Here is an 18,366-nt window from a genome sequence, read left to right as displayed (position 1 = left end):
ATGTTGCCACTTAAGACTGTAAGATGCAGATCTCCCCAGAAATGGTAAGGTGGGGAGATAGGAGACCCTGGCTGGCAATCAAAACAAATGTTACTCTTCAACAACATAAATGCCAGGGCAAAGAAGAGGGTCAGGAAACCAGTCATCAGATTAGCTGAGGTCAGGTGTTGAGTACATACTCAACAACTCGTGTGGGGCAGTGTGTAGTTTCCAAGCAGTCTAGAGTGCCAACAAAAAGGACCTGACGACAATGGCCAATCTGTCTTCTGCTTCTGCTCCTAGGTTAAATGCTGAACCCATGGTCTCAACAACAGGTGAGAGCAGGTAAATATTTGTGAGACATTTCACCGCACCCCAGCCCTGTGTGGCTAAGAGTGCAAGTGAAACCAGTTAGGGATAATCAGTGGTTAGAGCCAGACTGAACTGTACTAGATGTTACTCGGCTTCTTTTGAGGGTCTACACGTGTATATCTAAAAATGAAATGAAAATAAATTCTTGGCGTAACAACACACACACCATGAAAAAGTTTAAAACCTAAGTTTACTATGTACCCAAATTAAACAAATATAGCTAATTCTACGTGTTTCATTATGGTTTAAAGGAAATCTACAGAAATGGGTCTTTTGGGCTTCCAGGTCTTTTCTCAACACTTCATTTATCCGAATGGCTTGGGTCATGCCCAGGTCCCTTTCTCTTTTGATCTGTTGTCTTTTCCTGATCTGTTTCTGTTGCTTCTTTTACCATACCCTATGTGAACACAGTCCTGTGAAGTTTTACTGTCCTTGTAGCTATTCATGTTGCCAGAGCCTACCTTACCCATTGCAATTAGCCACCTGTCCAGCCTTTGTTTATGACTGCAACTGGGCTTTGCTGTCCCTGATGGCACTTTCTCATATGTTCATTGCATTTGTCTTATTTTATTCATCTTCACAAGAAGATGAAATTTTTTATTGCTGTGTCTTTCAGACTGCAGCACAGGGGTCTGAGCATCTTTTATCCAGAGTTGGGCTGGAATCAATAGACAAAAAGCAGAATATTAGAAGCAATGAGCATGTCTTGAAGGAGAACAGTGTTAAAGCCAGAATAAGCCATCAAAAACCAGGTCTCCAACACAGTGAGCAAGGTGAAGAGTTGGAACCCATCTTGGATACAGAGCAATCACAGGAACTGATGTGTGGCTTGACAATGAAAATAACAAAGAAACGGGTCACCTCTTTTGGTTCCCTACCATATGCCAGGTATTTTCCATCCTATGAGGAGGTATTTTTATCATTTCTTTATAGATGAGGAAATGAAGTTCCAAAAATGTTCTATGACTTAGCTAAGATGTGATGGAGCCATACTCAGGTCCATCTGATTCCAAGCTCACTATTCCCCTCCAATTCCACATTACCATGGATGGACAAGAGGTACAGAGAAGGAGACAAACATGGAAGAATGCATGTAGTATAGTTCAGGCACACTTGGAGGATTTTTTTTGCCATACTTCCTTCATGGAAATGCTAAGTACACTTTAAGAAGGAATATCAGATTGCACAGTCAAGATGTCCAAGAAGTGGTTAGATGAGAGAAGTGTCTGTATGAAAGCTGACTAGGAGCCAAGAAGTAAGGGAGCCCAGAACAGCTATGCTAGGATCTTGGGACTGGAGGCTGGATATCAAAGACCTTTAAATCAGACCCTTTGTGTCATTTTGGCCTAAATCAATCTTGGTAATCCCGTTTCCCCTTGCCTGGGATGGATAATTCTATTATCCTCCCTTAGGGATGAATGTGTGACCTAGTTTTGCCCAATGAAAACTTAAGAGCAGTCTGCTGGAGTGGGGACTTCTGGGAAAGATTTTCCTGCCTGATAAAACTTTGAGAAAACCTTCCTGCTTGGAACACTGTCATATAAGTATGTGACATTCGGCTATGGCAGCCATCTTGTGACCATGAAGGAACCACAGAGAAGCAAAAACATTCTATAAAATAACAATATCTGACCTTGGTATAGCCTTTGTATATTGTTAATAATTTGGAAAGTACTCTTATATACCTCATCTAATGCTTAAATAATCCTGTGAGCTGGTTATTTTGTGTTCTCTGGAAGGATCTAAAAGCTGTGGATTCAACCAAAGTGACAGCCGGGTGATAGAAATAAAGTTATCCAATATTTCCAGGTGGTTTTCTAACTAATCCTATATGGTTTAGTTTCGGAAACAGTTTCCAATGTTGCCTATAATGAGCTCCTGAAAGAGGCTTTTGACTTCAGACCCATGGGATGTTGCAAGGAAAATCAATTAACAGTTTAAAGCACAGGTTTGTGTCTTGCTCAGAAATGGATATTGGAATGGTTAAAGGCAAAAACAGGTAAAACTCTAAAAAGTACACAAGCACTTGTTGACACAATTTAGGGACAAATTACTGAGGAAATGCCAAAGGCTCAATGCTGCTTCATAAACTAGTTGGGAGTGCAGACCTTGGGAATCATTTATCATAGAGATTTGATTATCATTCATTTGGAGAAATTTCACCATAGCGTTTCAAGGCAAATTCATAATGGCTTTAAATCACAGGTGCCCATATCTCTACCTTCTAAGTACAAATAATTTCATCCTGTTAAGTCTTAAATTAAAAGAAAAGTACTATTTGATTATATATAATCAAACGCTATAGAGTGGCATTGACCTATAAACAGTAGCACTTATAAATAAAGCAGAATACGGGGGAAATATATTTATTCAGTGCTTATCATGTACCACGTATATATTACATAATCTAGTTGACTCTCCCAACATCCTTATGAGATAAGATTATCAGTAATCTATGAAAGTGAGTACATCACAGACTCAATGAAATCACTTTTCAATGTGCAATAGACCAGAATATCATCCTGAATTATTAGACTCTGTGTACGGAAACAAAACATGCAAATCATTCAGTTAATTCAATTTTTACAATTGAGTCAAATGACCTTGTTTCATTCCTTGACCAAAAAACCCTACTTGCTGAGTAACTAATTAAAAAAAAAAAAAGAAAAAAAAACTTTTAATTATTAAGAGGTTGTACAGCCACAGCATTTGAAAGGATCTCAAACAAGCTGGTTAAATGGATTTGGTTTGGGGGCATCTGATGTAATTATCCTCCTACTTCAGACTTGATGAGAGCAGTTTACATAAGTTACCTTATTAAATTATCCCAAAATCCTATGAGGTATGAATTATTCATATTTTACAAATGAGAAAATAAGTTCAGAAATGTTAGCATGATGCCAAGATTGCAGAGTAAGACAATGGCAAAGGCAGGACCCCAGTCTAATGTGTCTTTTGCTCCAAAGCCCATGTCTATCTACTACTTTTCGTGGTAATCACTACACAACTGTATTTTTAACAGATGATAGGAAGAAATTCCTTTGAATTTTAAAACACAAAATGAACTGCTTCACTAAATGTAGGGTCTGTTAGACAATTTTTCTTAAATGAGAATTTTATGTATTTCCTATTTTTCTCCTTTAGGGAGTCACAGAAGGAGCAAAGGAGAAAGCTTTGCTGTTATTTCCAAGAGATTCTACATGAATCATGCCATGGCTGTGTGTCTACTACATGAACACATGGGTAGCATCATTTTGATAAAGTCCAGCTCTCAAGTCCAATTTCTATGCTCTGGAATGACTCGACTGACCAGCAATAGAAAGGCCCAGTGCCTACCACCCTCCTCTCAGCCTTGCAAAATCAAGCTTAGTGTCATTGTTTAAATAGGCAGGTATGGGCAGGCACAGTTCTTAGTCAAGTTGGATGTTAATTTTAATAAAAATAAAGTGAGTTGATGGGCATTGGATTAGGACTTGAGTTTGAGTCTTGCCCTGCCTCTTAATGACTAAAACTGCGGCAAGTTACTCCATTTCTCTGAGCCTCAGTTCTATTATCTAGACATGTTTCTTAAACCATATTTCTTAAATTTCCAATCCATTTGAGGAAGAATACTAATGTAAAATTCATTGAAATTAATTACCAGGAAAATAAAAAGCATAGACATAAAATATACGCTCTTTTTAGATGATTAGATTTAACAGTCAAAAAATTACTCTAATTGTTAAAAGTCTCTAGACACCTGCTGTCAGTGTCTCATCTCACTGTGGACTGGAAAGAAAGAGCTCACTGCCTGCCACCCAGTCCAGGAACTGCATTTTGAATAGCACGGATCTTTGAAACTAAGGCTAAAAATATCTTTAATCATTGGAGGGTGGTTGTTAAAATTCAATGCATAATGTATGTGAAATGCTTAGAAAAGTGCCTGGCACTTACAAAACATAAGGAAATTCCACTTTCTTCAATAAAATTAAACCCAGAACCTCTAAGGAAACAGCACCAGGTAGAGAATCTCCCAGGGAAAGTGAGTGAGGTAAGCCCCTGACTGAAGGCACTTGACCTTGTCCCCCAACTTCACCTTCCCATCGAGGTTTTCTTCTTGTTCTTTCTCTTGCTCTCACTCCCAACTCTAGCTCTGTCTATTCTCTTCCTGTTGCCACCATGATATTGGTCTCATGTGGGATGAAATTTGTTCCCATGCAGAGTCAGAAACTACATACAAGGAATATAAACAGCCCAGTTTACAAAGTATAAAGTTCTGGTCCCAACTCAACTTGTCTATTTGGTTCCATAAGCCCTTTAGCATAGAGGTTCTTGAGCCAGATTTGTGACCACCCAGCTCTATTCTTCATTCTTTTTTTTTTTTTTTTTGCGGTACGTGGGCCTCTCACTGTTGTGGCCTCTCCTGTTGCGGAGCACAGGCTCCGGACGCGCAGGCTCAGCGGCCATGGCTCACGGGCCCAGCCGCTCCACGGCATGTGGGATCTTCCCAGACCGGGGCACGAACCCGGGTCCCCTGCATCCGCAGGCGGACTCTCAACCACTGCGCCACCAGGGAAGCCCTATTCTTTCATTCTTATTTGTCTCTGGGAAGTCACTTAAGAGCTCTGGGCTTCAGTTTCCTCCTGTATAAAATGGGGGAAAAAGTAATACCTATCTGATAGGATTGTTATAAAGATTAAATGAGCTAATATATATCAAGGGCTGAGTATAGCACCTGGGACATAATAAGCAACCTGCTCAGTAAGAGTCAGCTGCCATCATCATCATCATCATCATGGTCACATGGAAACACCTGGGTCCATCAATTCTCACCTGGTCAATACCTGCACAGCTAAAGTCATTCTGAATGGACCATAGAGAAACACCCTCCTAGACAAAAGCTCCTGCCTAAGAGAGATCCTATCATAACACCCACCTGACTATAATCCTTAATCTTAATTTCCACCTGGAGAGAGACTCCTTTTCCCTGAGCAAATGGTGCAAAAATGATCTCATCTTTTAAGTGAGACCCCTTCCGCTACTTACCTGGATGTGGCTCATTCACACAGGGCTACAGTCAACCTTAACACAAGTCCCTACTGTCACTTGCACATAACATGCAACACAATTACAATGTGTTTTGATATCCAGAAACCATTTCCTCACTGTACGTTTTCTATCGATTATCTAGTGCCACAATAATACTACATAACAAACCACCACAAACCACACAATAAACATGTATTACTCATGCATCTGGGAGGTGTGCTCAGAAGCTTTGCTGATCTTGGCTCAGCTAAGCAGTTCTTTTGGTCTTGGACTTGCTTATATGTTCATGGATTGCCTGGGTGTTGACTAATCTAGATTGTCTCAGCTGGGGTGACTGGCATGACTTCACTCTGTTCTGTGTGTCTCTCATCCTCCATCAGGCTAACACAGACATGTTCTCATGGCGATGGCAGGGTACAAGAACAAGTGGAAACTCAAGCACCTTTTGGGTTTCTGCTTGCATCACATTTGTTAACATTCCATCGGCCAAAGCAAGTCACAAGGCTGAGCTCAGAATAGGAGTGGGACAGCAAGTGTTGTAAAGTTACATGGCAACAGGCATGGGTAGTGTGCTCATTAAATGTTAATTCTGACTTCTATTTCCTTATATTCCTATCCAATTAGATCAGGAAAACCACTTGCCGACTCATATTACCAAATCAGGACCTTATGTCAAGCCAAGATTTTATTGAATATACACTCTAGGATTTGGTTTATTTGTTTGTTTTAGTGGAATCTATATGGTACTTTTCCTTTTCTTTCTTTTCCCCACTAGGAAGAAAAGTAGCAAAAGAAAACAGATTCATTTTTAATAATGGATATCTGAACATTTCATGTCATAATCCCCAGGATGACTTATAACTCCTGCTGGGACCAGTCTCCATCCCGTGGTATTATGTTAGTCTCAACAAATGAATTTAACACACAAGGAATAATACTCAAATAGCTACTTATTAGAGCTGAATGCTTTTCTCATAAAACTTGCAAAATACAAAATGAGCTTTCCTACTGAAGGTAGACTCTAGGGAGATTTCCTATGTTAGGAATTTGATATTTTCCTCTCAAATAAAAAAAAATACTGCATTTTTCCTTTCTGAGAGTGTTTCCTAACTAAGTGGAGAAATTACTATTCCATTTCTTGAGGGGGAAAATGATTTTCATATGCACGAAACTTCCCAGGTAACATCTTGGTCAAAGGGAAATATGAAGTCACTCCTCCAGTCAATGACTTTGTGGGAGGGTTCCTGGAACGCATCAGTGATTTCAGAAAGGGTCCCCTTCCACTTTAAGATCAAAATCAGAACTTCCTCTGCCCCCCTGCACAAGGAGCTACTTAAGCATATACATGATTGTGCACGGAGGGAGGGTGAGGCAATGAGAGAGGGTAAGGTCCTTGTCCAAACTCTAGTTTGCAGGTGCTTTTGGTCCCTTTGTTATATACAAGGTCAGCTGGATAATTCACCATAAAGACGTGTGAAGGAAGTCACCAGCAGTGTGTAATGGTGGGGTCACGGTGTGGCGTAGAGTCCCTCCCAGTCCTCCCCATATTTATGCCACTGACCTCATACTTCTGTACAAAACCTGGACTCTGGGGTCAGACAGCAAAGGGTTAGTATTTTAACTAGGCCCTTTATAAGCTCTTTGACAATGAAAATTTGAAACGATTTCCATGAGTTTGAGGCTACTCATATGTAAAATAAAAATTTTTTCTTATACCTACAGTGATACCTGACATACAGAAAGTCACTAAATACCAATTTCCTATATCCCCACTTCATCTCCCACCATCCTCCCACCACCACCACCACCAGCACTCCATCTTCTAACTTTCTCCCCTGCCCCTTCTTGGTCCTTTATTCTCACCTCAGCCTCAAGCCTCACAGCCACTGCTTACCCCAGAGAGAGAGAGAGCCAGAGACAGACTAAAAGTAGCTAAATCTTGTTTGCAGAAATGTTCAGCTTCAAATTCATTTCTGCAGAAAAGCAGTAATGCACTTGAAGAGAAGAGATGCCAGAAAAAAAAAGAGGGAGCATGGGGTTTGGTCCTGAGGAGAAGGGGAAATGTGGAATGTTTATAGTGTTTCACTGGCATGAGACCCAGGCTTTCAGGGAGAGAGGGAGACTGAAATTACTTTGATTTTCATGGAAATTATCATTTGACTTTGATCTTGACAGAATGTCACTGAGTCAAATTCTGAAATTTAGGTTTGGAGGGAGAGATTTGGGGGAGGGAGTGCAGGCTGCGAGAAAGAATAGATGAAAAAAAGTAGATTTCATTCTGGGAAAAGTAGTTGTGTGTGTGTGTGTGTGTGTGCACGCGCGTGTGTGTTGAGAGCAATGGGGGTGGCGGATGCAGAAACAGGGAATTCCCTTTTCTCCCCTGCCTTAAGAAATTCAGGTTTAAAACAGAAGTCGTAGAGAAGCTGAAAGAAGACTGTTCTTAATTCTCTCAGTTCCATGCTAGTTATAAACATTGGAGAGAAAATGGGATTGCAGACTGTCTGGTAACACAGGCACTGTAAACCTTTTATTATCATATTTTTGGCTTCTGGGGTATGATTTTAACACCATCTTTTAAGATGTTGCTCACTTAAAGCAATTGTGTTTAATTTTAAATTAAGTAAAAAACCTAACGGAAGTATTCTTCCCTTCAATTAATTTTCCATTTAAGCATATGATTTCCTTGCTGAAGAAACTCATGCCCTGAAAGTAATGCATAGATTAAGTATTTTCACACTTAAAGAGATCTATTAATTATGTAAAATAATATTAAAATAAAAAGCAGTGCATTGTAGAGACAGGTATTCCTGCAAATATTCTGGTCCTGGCTGGTCACAACTGGCTGTGTGATCCTGGCTTAAGTTGTTAACTTCTGAGCCATAACTCCTTCATATGGATTATGTAAGTGTAAAGGTCCTTTTAGCTCTAAAAACTTTATCACAGTTAGTCTTAAGGTGAATACAACACCTTAAGGTTAATATGAAATAAGTCCACCCACTTCTTAGATTCTGCAGATCTTAATTCTATAAGCAAATTAACTTCTCCAAACTACAATTTCCTAATCTATAAAATGGAAATTATAATAGTGTCTATCCTATTAGGCTTGTTGTGAGGTTTGCATGAGAAAATGTTTGCAAAGAGCTTAGCGTAATGACTGGCACTTAGGAAGTGCTCCAAGAATGTAGGTTTAAAAAGAAAAGAACAAGAGAAGCCGCTGTGCTTCAGAGTCAAATCGTTCTCTGTGATTCTATTTTGGGCACTGTGGGCTCCCCAGTGTTTAGATGAACAATGTTAAAGAAGAGTTAGCAAAAGGTTATGGTGATGATGATAACTGCACCTAACCAGGTGCTATTCAAAATGCTTTTATCTGTGTTAACACATTTAATCCTCATACCAACCCTATGAGACAGATAAAATTACTATTTTATAGATGAGGAATATGAGACACAGAGAGGTTAAGTGACTTGCCCAATGCCACACTAGTAAAGATCATCCTCTACTTTCTTTAGTGAGGCTGGAAACTGACACTGACCCTGAGGTATCTGAAAACAACAACAAAAACAGAAAATTAATTCTTTGTTAGCCTCTTTGGTTTTTTAAGGATGCTCATAAAGTTAGATAATTAAATGATGCATAATCCTGAATCATCCTCAAAAGTTCCCTGCCTGTATCTAGCAGTTTCTTCCCACCTGGTGCTAATGAACATGCAAAAGAAGATCAACATTTGTCTAATGACGTTAACTAATGCTGCCCCCTGCATGGTGATTATGAGTGGAGCTGTGCTGTGGCTTCAGCAAGCAGGTGGTGGGAGTTCTTAATGAAGATTGCATACAGATTATAGCATTCTGGTATATTTTAGGATGAAATTCACCAAGGGTTCAAAACCTTTTCCAATTTGCTCACTCATCTCACCGCTAATAGGAGGGCTTGATGTAAGGAACTAGAAGCATGGGAAGAACTAAATATAAATCACATTAGAACTACCCTCACAGTAGAGAAACCACTCAGAATGCTAATGAATAAAGCTTCTGTGATGCTCTTCATGAAAGGAACTGACAGGGAGCAAAATATGGACTCAGAAGACCAATTCTGACTAAAGAGCACTGGCATAGATGAGACTTTCTTTCTACTGGGGAATGAGAAGTCTGCTAAGAATTAAGAACTATATACACCTATGTGTAAGAGAACAAGTGAACTTGAAGGATTGGATGTGGTTAAGAGAGAGAAAGGAAACGGTGAATTGCTTTCTATACTGAGAGGAGAAATTTATTCATGCTAATGCTGGGAGGTGAACTATTGAAAAACGGTTCAATAACAGTGAACAACTTATGATTTATTCCCGGGAAACAGAATGGAGAGAAAAAAAATTCTCATTCTCCTTTGCTTTGTACACTTCATAAGGTCATGCTAAATGAACGTGTTCATTTTTTTCACCTATAGTTGCAGTAAGTATATTCAAATATAATTAAATGTATATTTGCTAAACATGAAAACAAGACAAGTAGAAAAGCTCAGAAACCTACCTCATCATTTTCTGAACAATTTTCCACGGTTAAGAAGGAAAATTTGCTTTGTAGTAATTGTAAAAGCCATAAGACTTTTGTTTGTAGTCATTTCTGTTCATTTTTAATTTCTTCTACTAATTCAATTGCTTGAGAGGAAAGAATTTGTATTCAAAATCCCAAATTCTCAGCAATTGCATTCAGACACTACCATTTTGTTAGTCGGCATATCCACTTTTTTGTTTGGATTTCAAAGTTTGTTTTTAACCATAGACCAATATTTTCCTGTGTTTATTTTTCCCTATAAACATTCAACTTGTATTTCTCATTTCCCAAAAGGACAATGAGTTCAATGGTGACATGTTTATTAGTAAGGATGGGCTTAGCTGTGTGCAAATTAAGCCCAACTGCCCTAGAAGAATATTGAAAGTATCTCAGGGTTGACTGTATTATTTTTTCTGTTTATGATTTGAATTTCTTTTAATGACAAATACTAATTTCTGGTAGTTTGATCTTATCTAAGAGACATCAGTGGCTCTAAGTATGCTGAAGTGCTCTTTGTATTCATACTTACTCATCATTGAACAAGGCTGCCTTTTCATTGGAAGCAAAAAGATTTAATTTATACACCATTATTATATGCTCACATATATTATTATGGGCATGCACACACAGGGGTCCAAATCTATCCTTAATTATTCATGCTAGCAGAGACAATACAGAGCTATACACAATCCAAAACCCTTAAATATTTTAGTTTAGAATGTCCTGTTTGACTTCCATTTGGAGATGGAAAATTTACCAAAGTGATATATGAAATAAGTATTGATATTAGGCACCTGCTGTACAGAGAATTCTAAGTACCAGGGGACATTACAGGGTATAAAAGGAATACCTGGCAAGTGATTTGCTGAGAGATCAATCAAAAGGAGGGATAAACTACACAGTTGTGATGCTCTCTAGAGAGAGCAGGACAATAATGGATCAACTCATACGAAGTAATTGCCAGACTAAAATTCTGGTGATGAGGCAGTGAAATACAGAGCAAGCTTCTTGGGTTAAATTCATCTTTACTCCAAAGTTGAAGGGCATAATGGCTATAGTTTTCAAGAATGGAAAAGCCTTTCAGATCCCCAGAAAATTACAGAGAAGAAAGGCCAAGTGAAGTCACTGCTTTCTGGCTCCAGGATAGGTTGTGTTAAGTGACTTGTCCGGCGTACAGTGTGTCAACGGCAGAAGGGAGCTTAAAATTCCTGTTCTCTGAACCCTCACTCAGTGAAGGGATAGGGTCCTGGTCTTCTGTAATTGGATTAAATTCAATTTATCCACAGAACAGTTTTAATAGCTACTATGACTATGGCCACATAAGATACAGCAGGTTAAATCAGTTTCGTCAATTCCATTGACTTGAGTAACTGGGGTTTAAAACTACAGCCACACACCAAGCCAGCCAATGTTCCAGTCACATTAAAAACTCATTCCTCATCACATATGCCTCACATGTTTTTTCAGAGCTGCCATACAGCTAGAATGCACTAGTATAATAGTACCAGTTGTTAAAATATTAAAACATTTCTGTTCCAATTGGTAAATAGCCACATCTCTGATAGATCCTCCAAATGCCTTAACCACAAGAGCCACCCAGACTTCTCAGATAGTCTCCATAATCCAGTAATTGAAGGGGACACAATCAGGGCCCTTGAGGACCCTGCTTCATTCTGATTGGTCAGTGCTGGAGCCAGAGTTTGTTCTGATTGGTCAGTAGCAATGGCATGCCAGTGGTTAAGTATTACTCCTACTGTTCCCTTCCATGTTTTTGTTCATGCTATTCCCTCTGCTTCGAATGCTTTTTTTCATTTCACCTGTTCATATTTTCTCTCATGTCTGTCACAGGGAACTGGACTACACAATTGTGGGAGGTGGTAGAGCAGTATCTGTAAGGCTCTTGTCTCCATATCTGAGGCTGGTGCTCCAGGCAGTCAGGAAGGCTGGCATCCCAGAAACAAAGAAGGGCTGAAGCCTTGTCTGGTCTTGCTTTTCACTTTGGTGATGAAAGTGTCCTTCAGAAGCAAAAGCTCTTTATCACAGAGCTAAACATACACTCTGAACCCAGAAGTCAGAAAAGCTGAAGGAAGGCGCAAGGGAAGGTAGAGAAATTGCAGGCCTGGCTGCTGCTTCACACTAACAAGGTGAGTTAGCAGATTAGCATCAACATGTGTGCACCACAAATTGGCTGCTGCTTCTCTTCTGCCTGCGGCAAGAATCTCCTTTGTGGCCCACTCTAAACAGAAATGTAGAAGAAAAGGAATTCTGGGAAATGTAGTCAGCCTAGACAAGGTGACTCATTACAAAGCCATCACACCTTAGTATGAAGGCTTAAGTGCCATCCCCTCCCTTTCATCCCTCTCTCATCTGGCCAGGCTGGAAGTTCTCATTTCCTCCTCTGAGTTCCCAAAGCCCTCAAAACAAAACCACATGGTGGCATTTAGCATGCAGCTCACCTTTTAATTTTTAGTCTGCTTATTTCCACCACTGGACTGTAATCTCCTTCAAGTTAGGATCTGAAGGTCGTTACACTGCCTGACACATGGTGAACAATTCATAAAAGTTCATGGAATGAATGAGGGAATTGTTGAATGAATAATGAACTGCCTGATGGAACACAGAGATGCTGTGAAGTGGGATTCAAGGGTAGTGCAGTCACTATTACTATACAACAAATCATCTCCAAAGCTTAGCAACTTGAAAAAACAGTTATTATTTCACAGGTTCTGAGAGCCCTGAATCTGGGAGCACCTGTGTGAATCGTTCTGGCTCAGGGTCTCTGGTGAAGTCACAAACTATTGGCTGGGGCTGTAGTCTTTGAAGGGGCTGCAGGATCAGCTTCCAACCTCACTCACATGAGTATTGGTGGGAGGCTTCACCTCTTCATCACATGCACCTTTCCATGGGGCACAACATGGCAGCTGGCTTCTCCCAGAGCAAGGAATCCAGAAGAGAGGGAGGCAATACCACACTGCTTCCTATGACCTAATCTCTGAGTCGTACACTGTTTTCCACCTTTTCCTCTTAGTTAGAAGTGAGTCACTAGGTCCAGCCCAACAGGAGGAGGGGATTACACAGAGCATGAATCCCATGAGGCTGCCTCACAGGTGGGAAGGAGTAAGGCTTTGGGCAGGGGTCATGCCACAGAGTTCCTTAACTGACCTCAGAAGAATTCAACTCATTTCCCACTACTTAGTGTGTACAGTCATGTTCTTTTCTCTCTTTTTCTTTAATTCTTTTTTTTTTTTTTGGTGTGTGCAGTCTGCTCACTGAAAATAAGCCTTTAATGTCAAGCCAAAGATTGGATTTTGTAGAAATACTTAAGAAGAACAAGGAGAGGGAATCCAATTTGGAACTAACCTTGCTTTACTAAAATGATTTCCACTGCTGCAGCCAAGTTTGTTTTGGCCTCTAGAAAATACTGGTGAACAAAGTTAACAGCAATTCCAATTTCACACATACACATACACATGTGCACATGCACACACACAATCCTGAGTTTGTATCATCAGAATAGATATTGTAACCTAGCCTGGGGAGTTCAGGCTAGCCTTAAGTGGTTGGACAGTAATAACAGATATATTTGTTCAACAGCTAATATAGCCAATAATAGTTTATTGAGCACATACTAAGCACCAGGTGCTGTGCTAAGGGTTTTCCATGTGTTATCACATTTAATTCTTAAACAATCCTATGGGGTAGGTACTACTATTTCTCCCATTTTTTACAGATGAGTAAACTGAAGCTTAGAGGAATTACATGACTTAGAGAGAAGCTTAAAGAAATTACTTACGTAAACTCACACAGCTAGCTGGTGCCAGGACGAGCACTCTACATTCTTAAATGCATCAGTACATGGCTGTCACCGTCCTTCTGGGAGACAAGCTACGTGCTAGGGTGGATGCCTATATTCATTGCTCATTCTTCTCTATAACGCTTTGAAGTAGGTATCATTATCCCCCTTTTATGGATGAGAAACAAAAGCTCAAAAGAAGATGTTGCTTGCTTTAGCCCGCACAGTTAATATAATAGCAGCCCAGGATTCAATCCCCACAACTGTCTGAATCAAAGGTCCATGCTCCTTCTACCACCTCTATTGTTTTCTAGCTCAGGGGTTTTCAAACTGCAGATCATAATCTATTAGTGTATAGTGAAGTCAAGTAAGTGTGTCCCAACCAGCATGTAAAACACTGGAGTAGAATAGAATGTAAGAGAAGGGAAGGAAAGAGAAGAAAAGTGAACAGAAAAAATTAGTATGCATCGCACATAGTGATGGTAAGCACTGCTTAAAATTTTACTTCAGTTATGTATATAGGTATGTGTGACTGTGTGTGTGTGCACACGCACGTGTGTGTGTATGTGTTAGAATTTAAAATGCATTTCTTACTTTGGTTGCCATCAGAAGCATTTGAAAGCCTCTGCCCTAGCCATTCCATCTGTTCTTAAGGTCACTGCCAACAGTGCTCAGGTATTAATGATACCTTACCTTCATTGTACACACTTTCTTCTGGCTCTAACCACTTAAACAAATGTGGTTATAAAGATCCAATTCCTAGTGCCCTTTCTACTAAAATAATTACAGAAACCCATATGCAACTTACTAGCTGTGTGACTTTTGCCAAGTTACTTACCCTGTCTAAAGGCAGCCTCCCTGAATTTTACTTTCTCCATGTTTAAAGTACCATAATTATGTGCTCACTTATGCTGCAAGGATTGACTGAGATCATGTGAACGTCTCAAGCACACATGTGCCCAACACAACCATTAAATAAGTACCAGCTATTATTAAATTATCTACAGACGGTCCCTGACAACTTACAATGGTTCGACTTTATGATGGTGGGAAAGCAACATGCATTCAGTAGAAACTATACTTGGAACTTTCAAGTTTAATCTTTTCCCTGGGGTAGCGATATGCAGTACAATACTCTTGTGATGCTGGGCAGTGGCAGTGCCACAGCTCCCAGTCAACCACGCCATCACGAGGATGAACAACCCAAACACAACCATTCTGTACCCATACAACAATTCTGGTTTTCACTTTCAGTACAGTATCCAGTAAATTACATGAGACATTCAACACTTTATTAATAGGCTTTGTGAGAGATGATTTTGCCCAACGGTAGGCTAATATAAGTGTTCTGAGCAGGTTTAAGGTAGGCTAGGCTAAGCTCTGATGTTCGGTAGGTTAGTTGTATTAAGTGAATTTTCGGGGACTTAACGGTATTTTCAACTTACGATGAGTTTCTTGGGACATAATCCCATTGTAAGTGGAGAAAGACCTGTACGGAGATTGGAGGAGTCTTAATTGAGGGTCTCACGTTCAAGGAAATAAAAGAATGAGGAGGGAAATGTGCTCTTTTCTAGCTTTGAACCCTCCAACCCCATGAAAACATAAATTAACCTAAGTAGGTCTGCAATCTTTTGGTTTATTCATCAAACACTTATTGAATGCCTACTATGTGCCAGAGACTGGACTAATCTACAATGACATAGTAAGAGTTTTTAGGGTGAGGCCCAAGTTTATAGATGCTTCCTAAAGTTGGGGTTTATTAGAAGAGCAGAGTGACAAATCACCCTGGCACCTTATTTTATGATTTTGGACAAGAGTGATCATTGCTTAACTCTTACACATAAGCTCTATCAAATGGACTTCAGTGATAATAGCCTCATTTTTTTTCAAGCCATGTCCACCTGGCATCGACACTGAATCTGAGGTCCTCACTTTCCATTTTTATAGCTTGGTTCCTTCTCTCCACACGCCACAATTGGGAGGATTAATTTTCTTTGTACATTGTCTTTTCTTCTCTCCAATTCCCAGGTCCCTCTTTTTCTTTTCTACCCCTGCCGTCCATCACTGACTCTCCTGTGTTCTGCCGATTACCTCTAGCCCTGAGCTAAGGGACCCACCTCTTTTTTCCTATACACATTTCTAATGAGAGGTGGATTAGCAAGAATCAAAGTGTGGTTCTTAGGAGGAAAAGCCACAGTATCCCAGGACAATGGTTTCTAATTCTTTACCACACATCTTTGCTTTGGGGGGCAGGGAGCTTGCCAAAGGAAAATTGCCTTTCCGTACCTAAGGTGTGTGCGTACAACTTAACACTCCTTCCCAAAGGGTCAGGTCCAAAAGCAGGGCCTCAGAAATGTTGGTTGACTTTAATTGAACATAAAAATGATGACATTTTAGCCTGGATTTACTATTAAAATCATAAGCAGTTATTTTTACATTTGTGTGCCCCTTAAAACTTAAAAAAATATTTTCACACACATTCTTTTACTTCACACACTTACACTTACACTGTCTCATAAAACCAATGAGAACAAGGACTGTTTGATGTAATAAGAACCCTGTGAAGTAGAAAGAGCAGGTATTTTATTCTCATTTTCTAAGACAAGGAAACTGAGATACTGTGTTTTACCCAATGTCACTTAGCTCTTCAAGAGCAAAGTTAATGGCGGAGTCTGAGCCTCGTGGCAGCCAGCACTTGTCGATCAGTGCCCGAGGCCTGAACACGTTTTGTGGCCAGCACACCATGGCTTGGTTCCAACTGCACCACATCCAACAGACATGGGTCTTTGAAGCCTTCTAGCTCTGGAACTCAGGTCATAGGCAGCCCCATAGTGGCAGAGAAACAGAACCTCTGGATAAACTCTTCCAGGGAAGCTTTACTAATCTGGGTGGCTGGACAATGTCCCTCATGAATATTTGTCAGCATGATTGTCACATTATTTCACTGTGGTCATAGGGACTCAGCTCCAGAATTCTGCAGTTAAAGCACCTGGATCCCAGTCTTTCAATGGCTTTGAGAGAACTCCAAAGGCCTGCCCTTGAGCCTAGTGGGCCTCTAGGCAAGATGTCCCTCCCCACCAGGATGTACTGTCAGTTATTCAGCCATGACAATGCCCTCAAGGGCCCTACACCATGTTACCTCTTCCTTCAGTTATGGGCAGCATCCCCTGGAAGCCAGTGATTCCAGACACAAGTAGCAGAACCTTGCCAAAGTAGACTAAGGAGACGCCAGTATGCACACCACCTGCCATGACCCTATAGCACTGACAATGTGGACAAGTGGTAAAGGCTAGAACTACCCATGTTATCATGAATTCTCTGATCACAAAGCAGACCCAGGAGAGCATTCACTGTTTTGAACAACATGCAGGGCTGAGAGGTGCCGGCTGCACACCCCACAAGGGCTTTCCCACCAAGGGAGATCAAGTACATTCAAGTGGTAAAAGCATGCCACAAACTAAAGCTACACAGTGGAGAGACAACAAAAAAAGAGAGGCAGCCTGCATCGACCCAGCCCACCCTAACAGCACCCCTCACTCTTTCTCTAAGCGGAAACCCAGAGGCTGTTACACTACTGTTCTTCCACAGCTTTACCTGGCCCAAGCCCAGTGCCATGGATTCTGTAAGTGGGTATAAGGAGAGAAACTCAGATAAATGGAGCTTCTTTGAGCCAAGACCACTCCAGAAGTCTGACTCAAGTTTTGCCACCAGGCCTACAAAGAAGCCCAGAAGCCCTCTCCAATAGAGCTGATCCAGATCGAGGCCATCTGAATGGCTGAGGATCCAGCAACATTCAAGTCACCCAAGATGGACACCCCAGTGATAGAAGGGAAGAAAAAATGACTGCAGATCCATAATCTCAAACTTGAATGTACTCATGCCTACTGAGTTCTAGAGCTCTTTCTATTCCAGGGACACTGGGTAGAGGGTGTCTTGTTCCCTTTTACCTTACCATAGGAAAGGTTTTGTATTTTGGGGTTTAAGTTGTTAAACTGAAGGTAGAGCTGGAGATATATTCGGCTTTTGAGAAACACTAGTGCAAAGCTTGTCTTTATTGTATGGAAGAAGCCATTCTATACTGCTTTAATTTACAGTCAGACTAAATCATTAACCAGTGATGTATGAGAGAACTCATTACCTATTTTTATATCATTCACCCTAAACAAACACTTTGATTATTGCTTATTAGGTAAATATTTGTGTTGTTCCAAAACCCAGGCTCCTCAGTTCCATTACCACTGGCAATGTCCCTAAAAAGCATTGGCAAATAGTGGAGTAGAGATATTGACTGACTAGTTTAGACAACTTTGGCCCTCTTGACCCTGTGCTGGTACTGTGTGCTCTGGTCTTGTCAGTTAGGGGCACCTAAGATCTGATTGAGATTTGGGTACAATTAAAAATCAGACTTGGCAGGCATTTCTTTGCTGAAACTGGACTCTTTCTGCCCTTTTAGTCGACCTAATGGATCCCTTTTCCGGCAGCCAGTTTTATTGTAGTACCTCTTGGGCCAGTGCTGTTAGAAGGATGCTTTTTTGTGTGTGTCACACAGAGCAAGCACTTGTCTTACATATTCTTTTTTGCACTTTAAAATGAGATTAATTTAATTCCAATTTGGTTAAAAACCTTGTAAGGGAGAAGATTCAGTGT

General features: G+C 40.4%; 1 pseudogene across 1 annotated transcript; it reads left to right on the top strand.

The window, feature by feature from the left end:
* Positions 1-250: 250 nt before the first annotated feature.
* On the top strand, positions 251-17,562 carry LOC309824154 (putative monooxygenase p33MONOX; annotated as a pseudogene). Its single transcript has 2 exons — positions 251-324; positions 16,981-17,562. The product of its transcript is annotated as a putative monooxygenase p33MONOX (transcript).
* The last annotated feature ends 804 nt before the right edge of the window (positions 17,563-18,366 follow it).

The sequence above is a fragment of the Grampus griseus genome (genome assembly GCF_964374135.1).
Source record: "Grampus griseus genome assembly, chromosome: 6".
Taxonomy (NCBI): domain Eukaryota; kingdom Metazoa; phylum Chordata; class Mammalia; order Artiodactyla; family Delphinidae; genus Grampus; species Grampus griseus.
The sequence above is the reverse complement of the archived record's forward strand: the minus strand, read 5'-3'. Positions and strand labels throughout refer to the sequence as shown.